This window comes from Battus philenor, unplaced genomic scaffold (genome assembly GCF_028537555.1).
Source record: "Battus philenor isolate CCGP_79_NKW_IND1 unplaced genomic scaffold, ilBatPhil1.0.hap1 SCAF_29, whole genome shotgun sequence".
Lineage (NCBI taxonomy): Eukaryota > Metazoa > Arthropoda > Insecta > Lepidoptera > Papilionidae > Battus > Battus philenor.
Window position 1 is genome coordinate 3,715,659 of NW_027181692.1, and position 14,092 is coordinate 3,729,750.

Consider the following 14,092-nt stretch of genomic DNA (forward strand, 5'->3'; position numbering starts at 1 on the left):
AGATGCAAGACATGTAGTAAAGGGCAGATTAGGTTGTACATACATATAAATATATACATTACTACATACATATATACAAACATACTTATATAATATATATACATATGTAGACATAAACATACATACAAATTCTTATATCGTGTTATGAAATTTGTATATATATATATATATAAATAAATATATATATATGTGTATATATATGTTGTATGTATAATATTGTTTGTTAAAAAAAATCTGGTGGAGCAGTAGACGCCAATAAGAAGAATTATTTCATCATTCATTTCAGCTGTGTGATGTTACCGACTGGTCATAGGTATCTCCAGCAATACCTTGGAAGCGGTCTTAATTCCACGTCCATCGATAATCTTAACGAGAACCTCTGCGTCGTGCGCGCTGCGCCTTTCATTCCTTGGTCCTCACTCTAGAACCTTAAGACTAAAAAGAACTACGTAAATGTTTCATCAATATCTATTATATTTATTGCGTGTCAAAATAGAAACGGAGGGAAATCGACTTTTAACATGTCAAGGCAAATATTTTAGAGCATAAAACTAAAAGTTACTATTATATTATGTTCGATTGTTTTCGTTGCTTATTGGTTAAGATTTCTAAAGGCGAAAATATTTGACCAGTTTGTGTTTGAGATGATAACCTACCGATCTGAGATCTGATGATCTGTTTCCGAGGAGTTTTATAACAAAAGTTCTAGGTCACACAGAGAGCTATGGATTGACAGCGGGCAAGTGCGAATTCTCGTAGGACTGACGGCTACTGCTGATGAAATGTTACCATGAGTTGGTGGACTCCTTCACTAGGTAGACCTATGACAAATAGTAACTGTGGCGATCTTAGACAAGATATGGCAATGATATGACAATGATAATAATTGAAGAAGTTATTTAAATATAAAAAATAAATGCACAAACAAACCGCTAGACTTATTTGAAACGTGCTATTACTAGGAATTACATCCGTTGACGGCGCATCGTGTTCCTGGAACCGATGACCTCATCAAAACAAATACGTCATTATCAATGCAATGCTATGGTTGTGCGTGAAGCATAACTATGAGATACGGAATTAAAAAAAGTTATTTCAAATTACGAATAAGTTTCTGATGCGCATATTTCAGTGAGTGAGACGTGGTATCTCAGCGGTAGAAGACTGAGATTTGCGTTCGTAAGTCGTGAGTTCGATTTTTCACGATTATATAGGATCGCCATTGCTCACTAACAAGATGTCAAAGGATGGACAGCAGCGTCCTCTGTGTATCATTACCATTACAATATCATATTGCGATTGCCAACCCGCCCGCCAAGTGAAACGCAGGCTGAAATTGAAACGATATTTCAGCGACCATAGCCGAATATATGTCAAACATCAAAATTTTTTTTTATTACAGAAAATTTTATTAAATTTTTTTCAGTCTCATCAGCACGCTGTGGATTCATTTACATTATTGATATTAAAACGTACACATAAAAAATTGTCAAATTTCATTTTAAATACCAATCTTTGAGTTTCTAGCCGGCTTTTCTCAACAGTTCAACGTTCCGAGTCGATGATCACTTACTACTTATAATATTAAAATAAAGGACAATTCAAAAGCATATATAAATGCCTACTTTAGTAAAAGTATTATGAATTTGAATATGAATTTGTTTGAAAGTGTGAGTGAAAGGGTTAAATTAATACATTGTAATTTAAAAAAAACCAGTGATATTTTCGGTCTCCTGGTAGTCAAAATTATGAAATACATTACCGTTTATAATAATTATCATTTTATGTGAAACTTACATTTTTTTTTCTTTCAAAATATGACAGGCCTATTATAACTTCTGCGAGTACCAAAATCGGCAGGGACAAATAAACACTAATCAATTATAACATGTGATATTTTTATTCGAATTTTAAAAACGTATTTTTTTTTCTATAAATTACTAGCTGATCCCGCAAACGTTGTTTTGCAAAAAAATTAAAGTTTTTAATTAACAAATGTAAGATAAGGGTTGATCGTAGAGGGGTGAAAATTTAGGTTTGTATGTATTTTTGTATGCTGTATCATAATAAAATAAAAACCAAAAAAATTGTCTAAAAAAATTAAAAATAAAATTTAGGGGTGGACCACCCTTATTACTTAGGGGTATGGAAAATAGATAGTAGCCGATTCTCAGACATACTGAATACGCATGTAAAATTTGGTAAAAATCGGTCAAGCCGTTTCGGAGGAGTTCAAGTTCGAACACCGTGACACGAGAATTTTATATATTAGATTATTTAGTTTTCGAAACCGAAGATTTTTGATAGGGTATACCATACATTATTTGATTGCAAATGTTATACAATCACGTATATAAAAGCTTGTACAACTAGTTTCAATAATCCTGAAAATCTAGTTTGCGCCGTCATAAAAAAAAACTATTTTGACAAAGACGTAATACAAAATGGCCACCCTATAACCTCCAGTTCGCAGAGGTATTTCGTTAGACGCTCGTTTGGAAATCAAACTAAAGATGGTAAAAAACGCGACACAGTTTTTTTCCGACAATTTTTCGAAAATGGTCTATGCACACATTTCGCAAGTGAACGGAATGCGGTTCTGCACGAAGGCCTTTTCCAGTTTCTATAGTTATATTTGCAATCTAAGAACGGAGTAAAAACGTCACCGAGCAAATTCTATTTCCTAACTGAAGGCGACGCTTGAAAATCGTTACTGAAAATAAACCACTTTTTGACTGAATTATATTTTTAGTTTTGAGTAGATATATTCATTTTTTCCCATCTTCTCCCTTCTACCAAGTTTAAATATATCTCTAAATAACTATAACATATGGAATTCCATCATGTCAGCCCCACCTGTCACCATGGACTGCGAAGAGCGCAAAACTTCCGGAAAATTTTATTTCAAATCTTCTTTGTTTTTAAAAACTATTTGATATAAAATAACTCACGTAATATTCATCGTTATATATTCATGGATTTATTGAATAGAGATCGTATAAAACTATGATTTTATTGTTTTTTAAAACATAGAAAAAAAACAAAAATTGTATGTTATATAAAACCATAGAAAAAGATGAAGGTAAATGGGAACATCAAATGTGAACGATATTTATCAAGTAAGACTTCCGATCATCCTGTATATTGCTATGTGTGATCAATAACTGCATTACACTTCATCCTTCACAGTTTCATTCATTCATCGTCTATTTTTCCTCAAAATATGTTCCATTCCTCTTGCTTACTAATCATCTTCTACACAACGTCTTCCTCCCTTCTCCTCCTTCTAGTTCCTAACTATATTTTTAAATTTTTCTAGACCTATCCAACCTTTCTAATCTATGTGTTATTTTTGTTAGTTACAGTTTGTGTAATCCCATTGCAGAATTACAAGGAAGTAGAGCTTAAGCCCTGACGTGTCGAACTCGTGGAATCTGCAGATTCCACTTACGCAGTAGAGCGAGAGTAAAGTCAGGTCAAAAATTATAATTCTTTTATTAAAACTATTTATCACGTTTTGGCAACACAGTGGAGACAAAGGAGTCCGTATAAAGATTTACGTTTTAAAAAGGTTATATTTAACATGTCCTAAACGAACAGAAACTATTCTTCTAAAGTTATACCACGTGATTTTGGTGGCAAATTAACAACGTAATCTTGTAAAATATTCAATAGAGAAATTACAAATGCAAAAAATTACTTTGTTTTTCACCTTTAAGACATTTAACAACCACATAAATGTGGTTCCAAGGGAACGTTCAAAGGACAGATAAAGTCCATAATTTTATAGAAAAAAAAACAAGGAAAACAAAATAATTAATTATTTTTCCTAGAAACTGTGACATACAAAATATATGTTTACAAGAAGCAAAAGCAAATTATTTTTACGCATCATTTTCTGGACATTATCACAGAAATTATATAGAAAGCTTCCGTTGCTATATTAAAAAAAAAACTTGTTTGTAAAACACTGTAAATGACTTCATGGAAGATAGCATAGCTTGTAAATGACGTCTTTGGCTCCATGTTATTACAATCTTTAATAAGTTATGTAAATTTAAATTATTAAAAAAAAAAACAAAGTCCCGCTGAGTTTCTTTCGCCAGTTTTTGCTGATCTGTGGTATTTCATCAGAACAAGTGGTAGACTCAACTTGACGTCAATGAAAGATGTAATCCATCGTAGAATTAATCAATAATTTTTAATTTTAAATTTGTTAAGTAAAAATACAATAATTCTTACTAATTACACAAAAACAGTCGAAGCGTCAAAATAGTTATAAAAGCGTAAAAATGTAAATTTATATTGCGTCTATTGTATTTTGAAATAACGCTGATAAGATAAAAACACGCCAGCCTCTAATAATTTAATATCGTGAAACATAAATAATTGTAACAAACAATCTATAATTCATGTGTCATTATTTTTCGAACGATAAGACATCCGTATTCCATTTTAAAAACATATCAACAAAGTCAATAGACGGCATAAATTTTCCGCTCTTTACCTAATTTAACGATAGAAATATGAACAAGTACGACACGATATTGCAATGACTATTACCACGGCGGTATTATTCGCTATACTGAATTACGTGTCAATGATTTGCACGACTCTTACAACCGAATCCAACGATGTACCAAACGGAGTCCGTATATTATTTATTTCAAGGAGCTATTCGCTTCCACGTGCAACGATTTATAAAATAATATCACAAGCGTCAGGCAAAATACCTATCACAATAAGACATAAAACATAGCTGTTGCACATTCTATTGAACGCAATTGCTAGTACGAGCCGCTACGGTCGCATTTATCCGTAACTGTATTTAATTTGTAGGGAAGTCGGTTTCGAAACAGTCGACTAGCGCAATGAAAGAACACGGACATGACTTGCTCAAAAATATAAAACGAATTTTTAGATTATCGATTCCGTAAGCCAAAGTCGCCGACTGTACTATTTTTATGTAATACAATAACGCCTACAAGTGCACTTTTCATTCGTACAGGAAGTCACGCACACATATGCAGATTTACATAGAAAAACAGTCGCTCTAGCACTGTGGGCATAGAAAAAAAACTTCAAAATAGTACGGCTTCTCTTGTTTCCTCGTCTAGCGATAGGAAAGTGAATCGTTTAAGTATGCGGCCCTAAGACCGTAAGGTTTAGTTTCGCCCGCGCGTAAAAACGTCCATCCTTGTCTAAGGCCCGAACGCTTTCGAGTTTTCCCGTTCACGATCCAACTCAAAATACGCCAAAAATGACGTCGGACCGAATGTTTCGAAAACAGTGTGCCGCGTTAGAGACCGCGGGCGTCGCGCGCGCTCCTTCATTTTTGTTTGGAATTTTCCAACTCGCGAACCGTCGCCCGGCGTAAGTTTTACAAACAAATCTGTATCCGTTTCGCATTTTTCGCGATTAGCGCCAGATACGAAAGTCACAAGTGTCTATGTCGATAGGGTCGCTTTTCGGTCGCCGGCGCGCGTTTACCCGCCCGAGTTGAATCGGTGCGTTCGCCTACGACCGGACGAGAGCTCGACGGGCTGCTCGAATCGGGCGCGTTTTGCGTAGAAAATTCTGACAGGTCGGAACCGTCACAGGGAATAATGTCGTTTTTATTACATTTTTTGATAAATTATTATTTTAGTTGCGACCTGACGACCGCTCGACGGCCTTATCGATTTTCCTATTTGGCGCGCGACTGTGTTTTGTACTTTTTCGAAAGGTCTGCATGCGAGCGTCTAGGCGCTTTCGAAAAACGTTTTACTTGTATTTTCTCGCAGCGAACGGACGTCGCGCGCGGTGCTGCAAATTGGTAATAATTCCGTCGATTACACAGTGATACGGTGCCCGAATATGGGTTAGTGCTCCGAAGGGAGTCGACACGGGGCCGATGTTTGCAGTGCGATGTCATTGAACGGTTGTACAGTGGGTGTTTTCACTAATTTGTTTGTCTAATAGTTGTGTCTAGTGCATTCCGTGCGTGAAAGCAATCGGCTGAATTGTGTTGTGACGGATGTCCGGGGGGCAGAGCGGCGGGACGCGTCGCCAGCGCCAGGGTTCGCCTGCCGAGTGACCACCGTCAGTCGCTTGAAGTCACAGCGGCTGAACGTCCCAGTGAGTACTCCGTTAGAACAATTCTAGAAAGTCCACTACAATTGATGCATGTCCGCAAAGCCCCAGACCTTCGACCACGATTCATATTTTTTCCAAAGTTGTAAAATGTAGAAAAAGTTACGTGTTACGATTAATAACAACAAATATTTAAACCTTATTAAACACCTAGGGAAAACGTTGAAATGACGCCCATCAATCTACATCTCCAGTGTTGCGATTAGCATAGATAAAACTAGTAGAACGAACTAGAGAACATTGTTATTTAAATTTATTTAGTTACAGATTTTATGTCTGATTTAAAATGTGTCTGAATTTTATCTATAACTAATCTGCACATGTTTAGTAGGAAATGCATGCAAAATTTCATTTAAAATCATTTGCAACTGTACTGCATCAAATAAGAATCTAGTTCTAAAAAAATGTTTTATTAACTTTAGTAGCAATTAATATATTCTTTATGACCATAATATAACAGGAGGAAAGACCAGTCCAGGTGTCTAGATCATTTAAATATTTAACATCTAATGTGTTCACTTTAAGCTGCAAACTATTAAGATTTTAATGTAATTAATTTTTTATCTATTAAACATGTTTTTAAAAAAATATGCGGGAAAGTGAATCACAGCACTTAAGAAAACCAATATTAAAAAAGCTAATTTATTTTGAATTATTTTAATAAAATTATGTATGCAACCTACACATTATACATTTAACCAATTGACTGATATGAATTGTTAAGTTTGGCTGTATATTTGAACCCAAAAATTAAGTTAAAGACAAAATGGAACAATGGTTTTTTAACCGATTTCAACTATCTCCATTACCTAATGTTAGGTATACATTATATAAACTTTCTACTGAAATTACAGATTGAAATATGGTGTGTTTATCCAAAACTAGCAGTTAATTCTCACAATATTTTTCACTATCTCTATTTCTGTATAGTATTCTTGCATGTATAATAATTAAACTTTAAAGTGAATCACCATAGTCCATTTCAATTCAATTCATTCAATCACTGCTTTTAGTTTATAACTATCTAGATACATTAGTTCTAATTAAAAATACTCTTAATCATAAATATAGACAGTTATAACAATAATATGTTCAGATAAAATCTGATTAAGCATTATTTGAATGCATTCATAAAATCATTTGAAACTTTCTTTAGCATCTATCTGAATAAAGAAGTACTTTTCTGCTGTAATTTATGTTATTTTATGGCGATTTAGGTCTTAAAGTTTAGGAGCGGTGACTGCATACTGGTAATTGCTTTGTAATACCATGATCATAGACAACCTCAGTAAGAACATTGAAAGATGCTGGTCCGAAAGCTGAGATGTAAAAGTTGAAAGATTGTTTATAATAGAATGTGCTTTATATTTTTTGTTAACAGGCATGTAAATGTGTGACAGATAAATATACCTGCTATTTGTGCAAGTAAGGATTCCAAAAACCATTCCTTTAAATAATCTAACCATTGAACCTGCTTCCAAAATTTGCTATCTTATTCTTTAAGTAAATAAGTGTGTTAATATCTAATGTTTGGTCATAAATAACATGTATTTAGATATTCAATTAAAACTGTGCATAGATAAAATAATTTTGATATGAAACTATATCCAATCTTCAGACAGAATATCGCTTCTTATGCTTAGTGTTAAAGGAAGATTATAAATGATTAAATATTTATACTGTGGTAGAGTTCGAAAAGAAATAAATAAACAGAAGCACTTAAAAATTTTTCTTTTCATTACTAAGACCAATGTTCATACCTAATTTAAAACAACAATTAAATAAATATATATTCCGTTATTTGCTATTTAAGTAATTATGTTAAATTTAGATTAAAATAATCAATTTTTAACAACAAAAATTAAGCAAACATGTGAAATGTCAGTGAACTACGAATCGCTTATCATAGTTCATTATTAAGTTTTATATGCATATAGCAAAATATTTAAACTAATAAGCTGTATAGTCAATGGAAAAGTTCATTTTTTTCATTAATTAATGCATAAATTAATTATAAAAAGATCTTGGAATGAATATTAAATAATGCAAGTTTTTACAGGTAAATTAAAATAATTTAGGTGCGTTTTAGAAAGCTAAGAAACCAGATATATGCAATAGATATACAAGGTGATCAGTTATAAATGTAAAAACTTTAAATTAGCTCATTTACGATCAATTATTATATGCTACAAAAATATAGTGATGATATAATAATGGAAATTAATTTTCAAAATTAATATTACTGCATACTAAAATGAATTATCTGTCCCTGCAAACTTTATAGTGCCAGAAATCATTGGCCAGTCTCATTTCAATAGAAAAAAAACCTAAAGCTCTATATATTTGCTCCTTTAAAGCTGCTTTAAATCTATAAGCAATCACTCTGTGATTAGAGAAATAATCTCTGTGGTGTTTTTTCCATGTCAGTTCTATGGATGTCAGTAACTTAATTTCTATGATAAACACTATTTTAATATATTTTCTGCATACTTTCGACCACATAAACGAAAATATGTTAGTAGTCAATTAACAGCTGACTTCTTGGCCTTCAAGAAAAACACATGCACATCTACTAATATATTATATTTATAGTTTCTGTTTGTCAGTTTAAGCAACAAAAATTAAAACATTTTTCATGTTTCAAATTATTTATTTATTAACTCTGTCTATTTACACATTGTTTAATGGTGCACTGAATGCCATGTAGCACATGAATGCATTATCGATTCAACTCAAGGTAGAGAAATTTTAAGAAGGTAGAAAAATTATGTAATTATTTAATGATAAATTATTGTAAAGGAAATGTATAGGACATTGTATATGTAATCAATTCTTAAAGAACTCACGCTTTTTACTGCTACCTAAATGGCAGTTGCTAATTCCGCGGGTTCAAGTAGGAAGGGCGCAGAAGGCGGACTAGCCTAAGACATCATTTTAAGTAGCGAATGTCGGGGGCTCCTAGAGGAGCTTCAGCTCGAGACATAGTATTATTTCACCCTGTCAGTTGTCGGCAATACCCGCTTAGCATTCCTACACAAGGGCGCTAGAGAGCGCTGAACCTCTATTTGGCCGGATGCTATTGTCTTCTTAATATTTTGAAAACGATTTTGAAAAGCGTTAGCGCTGGTAAAAGTAGGCAAGAAACTCCAGCACTGCGTAAATTTAGAGGCCTTAATAAGAAATTTTGTCCAAGATGATTTATGAGAGATTCATTATCGTCATCATATCAGACATAAATGTCACATAACCAGAAAAGACGTTCATAATCTGGAACAGCCGAGAACAAACGTCTGAGCGGTAGAAGTCCCATCTGTCGAGCCAAATCTCCTAAACACTCGACATCGAAGTTAATGCTTGACGATGCCAAACATATCTATTTATTTATTAACACTTTTTGTACACCATAACAATAAATAGAGGAAAAAAATAACAATACATAAAGAGGTACAAGAGGCGGTCGTATCGTTCGAGGCGATCTCTACCAGACAACCTTTGGATGGAGATGAGAGACATGAAGGAGAGGGCAGCTTAGAATGAACATACATACTAATACATACACTACTATACACACGTACAAATATATATATATATATATATATATATATTCTATTTTAGTGGCGAAGGAAGTGCTGTTTTATTTTTTTAAATGCGATTTAGCGCATCTAAATATAATGAATTACCTATCAAAACATAGGAACAGATGGTGTAGCATAATGACGAATATCACTCTGCGTTTAGAGGATGAAGATAATTATGGGAGAAAGAGAAAGCTTACGTTTGCGTACTTTAATATCCCGTCGAAAGTACTGCCGGTAAAGTTTAAGCGGGGTATGTTTTCTGAACTTTAACAAGATCTCTTTCTCTATAGCTGGAGGTCCTATACTGCACATGCTGAAGTAGCCTCAGTAGCCACCCGTGCTCTGCATAAAATAAAGACAATGTAAAATTTATTATTGTATTAGATATTACTTCAACAGCTGTATAGTTTTTATTATTCCAACCACTAGATCTTAGGGACGTTTTAAAATCACCATGAGACAAACTTGGTTGGTCATCGCTTTTGCCTGTGTTACTGCATGGCATAGGAAACCCCCTAAGGTCATTTGTCCACATTGTAGGCGGATGAAATACGCTGCTCGTGTCGTGGTCTCCACTCCAGGGCTCTGATCTTAAAGCCCCAGCTGCATCTATTACTGCGCAGATAGAAAAGATATTGTGATATTATCCTAGTTAAAAATACATCTGTTTCGCTTTATTGCAACAACATTACTTGCAAAATAATTGTATACGTATTGATAATTTTATTTTATGGTATTATTAGCAGATTAGACACCTGTTTCCATTCACTTCAATTAGTGTTAATCTATATAATTTTTTAATTAAATAATACTGTTTACTAATTCGAATAGAAGTTTTAATTTCGAATTTTAATTGTATATTAAGAACATATCACGATGACCTTTTAAAATTGTTTATCGGTCGGTTTAAAAATGTTGATAATTTTCCTATATATTTCTTCATTAGCGATAATAGCATAAAATGTATCTAAATATGTTATTAATTTTGATGATTAAATTCGCGAGGTTATGACGAGTATGTCTCTGGATCATTTTGATCGTAAGAGAGTTTGACACTTGAATCAGCCAAAGTTATCCTGGCTTTTAATACGTATTGCGTCTGTATATTATTTCTCCTCTACCGGTAAACACACAAAATCGTTAATAGTAGGTGACGCCAGGTAGAAAATATTAAATTATAAAGGAATGTAAATTTTCATTCTGGTGGAAAGGCGAGGAAAGTGTAATACATATTAGAATTATTAAAATTAACAATATAGGAGAACTCATAAAATAAATTCATACAAATGCAAGTGTTTGGACTCTTTTAGCGTCCCTCAAAAAGAGACAAAAAGATGCCTAAAAATGTCACAATAAGATCTTCTTCTTTTTACTTAAGTCATGAGTGATCAGGTACCTTCTACGCAATTATCTAGCATCTTACACTTCGTCATCGTTTAAGATCAGGCGAGAGTAAGTAAAAAACTTCGCCTATAAACAATAAATAAAAACTCTAATTCTTAATATTGACACTTATAATGATTTAGAAATTTTAAAGAAAGTATATTTATTGCATATTGATATAGGTGTAAGCAAATATAACATCGAATACAGAGTCAATTGACATAGGTGTATAAGATTTAAATGTATAACTAATTTTCTGTCAATATTTTCATAAATAACGTAATGATAATAAAGTTGGAAAAATCGTTAAATATATCTGATTACTGCATATTAAAATTATTTTTTATTATCTGTTCCTATTTTATGCAGATTTATCGCAAATAGGTGTAAAAGTTTGAACGCTAAGAAATAAGTTATATATTCTCCGTTTAAAGCTTCTTCATCTATGTAAATCTTTATTCACCCTGTATAAATATTGCAGCGGAGAGTTTGTGGGCTAACAGACTTTTTTTTTATGGCCCCCGCTATTGGGGGCCTCTCGTACCCCCCATCTTTTGTGGGACAGGGAATTTTTGGGGCAAATTTATTTAATTTTTCACAGAATTTTTTATTATTTTCTTTCTCTTCTTCCATACTTCACATTGTCTTTCGGTCTATTCTTTCATTCCACAATTCTACTGTCTTTCCCTTTTGCTCTGTATCACCTTTCATTCATTCCTCATTTCTTTTTACATTTTCTTAAATTACATTGTTATTTTATATCACAGTATTATATATTACTAGCTGATCCCGCAAACGTTGTTTTGCAAAAAAAATTGATATTGTAATTTACAAATAAAAAATAAGGGTTGATCGTAGTGGGGTGAAAATTTATGGTTGTATGTATTCTTGTATGCTGTATCATAAAAAAATAAAAACAAATAATTTCGTTAAAAAAAAAAATTAAGTGTGAACAACCTTTATCACTTAGGGGTATAGAAAATAGATAGTAGCCGATTCTTAGACCTACTGAATACGCATGTAAAATTTGGTAAAAATCGGTCAAGCCGTTTCGGAGGAGTTCAAGTTTGATCACCGTGACACGAGAATTTTATATATTAGATTTTGCTTTTATTTTGTCTTTATTGCTAACAGACGTTCGAGTAAGCACGCGTACTTGCGGCTCGGCGACCTATTTCGCTCGTCTGTCATTTTACGTCTCGTCGCGCACGTTTTGGAGCAGCGATCCACACACAAGTGCACTTATAACTCGTTAACTAATTGTTATTTGTTTTCTTTATTGAATATCCATACCAGTGATTTAAATAAATACTTACCTTCTTTATTTATCAAGAATAAATCAATCTTAAATTTTTGCTGTGTATAACGGTTCTATTTAATTGTGTTTGTAATTATACGTGTTTCGAAAAATTTTGCTATGCATCTGTCATTATTAAAATATTTGAACTCTTTATTAAATGATCTATCCCAAACTTTTTTGTGTCATAGACCCCTTGCCATGTTTTTCCGTGTTGGGTACACCCCCTAGGTACCTGATATTCTTTTCCTGTAAATTTATTTGTTTGTCCCACATTCGTATTTATAGAGTGACGAATTGAACAAGTCAGTGCAAGGTAGCGAAGCTCTGAGACTGCGACTCTCAGGGTTTTACTTTGGGAATCACTGATCTGTCTGAATGATAAAAAGATGAAGGTAATTTATCGCATAGACGCAGCGTGGGTAAATCGCCCACAACTGGCTTGATGCGATAGACCGCTCATTGTGGCGTCTATCGGCCTATATGATGATGAATAAATTATATTTCCTCAACGACAAGTCTTTTGTGTTCCAAATCACGGAACAGTTTTATCACTTTGTTTGCCTGTTTGTCGACGTCATGCTGAGTTAAGAAATTTTAACATCGCGATCTTTATAAGTACGAAGGTCTGTCACGTGTGTTAGAACGTTTTTAAATTAAAATCTCTTTGTTTATAAACACTTTTGTGAACAGTGATGATGTCATATATTTTATACGAAGCCAAGCCAGTGCACGCCGGAATTCCAATTGATAATCTAACATCGGAACTAAGTCTTTAACATACTCTGTTATCAAAAAAGTAAAGTAAAATTGTTATTTAAAACAACTGGGCATTAGGAAGACAGGTTTTTCCTATGTTTGTAGGACAGTCAGACATTTGCCAAGCGTCTGTTTGTCAAAAGGTTTAATTATATACGAGTTACGTGTTTATGTATACTACCAAAATTATGAATGAATGATGTTTTCGATTTTTATTTGGGGTGATTTTGTTGAGCTTGTGGTTGTTGAACTTGTGTCAAATTTTGTTTTCGGAACGAATGTTCTTGTGCGTCGTACGTCAATAATGTTTCGGAAGGCCTTTGGTTATCAAACTATGACAAAAAAACATATAAGCAGTACAATGAGTTCAAAGTGCACCAAGAACGCGTTGAAGACTGGACGACCATCAACATCTACCGAAGAATGAAAAATTTCGTGCTTGAAAATCATCAACTATCAATTAGAAACCTCGCTGATAGTATTCGAATTTCAAACGCGTAAGTCTCGATTGGTACTAAAATAAAAAATCGAAAAAAAAAAAAGTCTTTTTTTTCGATTTTTTTTTGCCAAAAGTCGTTTCATATCTTTCCGCAACCGCCGTATTCGTTTGATTTGACTTTGCGCGACTTCTAGCTATTCAGCAACATGAAAAGACCAACGCGGGGACGACGTTTCAACACGATCGAGAAGATAAAAACCGAATCGAAAAAGGTCATGAAGGCTATACAGGACAAGGACTATTCCGACTTTTTCGAGGACCGGAAAAAGCGTTGGACACGGATTACTTTAAGGGGAATAAAGTTGATTTGGAAGAATAAATAAAAAAGAATTTACATTTTATCAACAAATTTACTTTACTTTTTGATCACTGTATTATATTCAACGATTTAATGCTTTTACGTATTACCAATCACCCTGAAATGCTTGCCTTTATTAACATAAC

General features: G+C 33.3%; 1 protein-coding gene across 2 annotated transcripts in view; it reads left to right on the forward strand.

The window, feature by feature from the left end:
- The first annotated feature begins 5,511 nt into the window (after positions 1-5,511).
- The window catches only part of LOC137926253 (uncharacterized), a 137,841-nt gene continuing 129,260 nt past the window's right edge, over positions 5,512-14,092 (forward strand). For both annotated transcript variants that reach the window (XM_068769840.1, XM_068769839.1), the window contains exon 1: positions 5,512-6,117. The gene's annotated coding sequence lies outside the window, so the exon portion shown is untranslated. The remainder of the gene's footprint in view (positions 6,118-14,092) is intronic.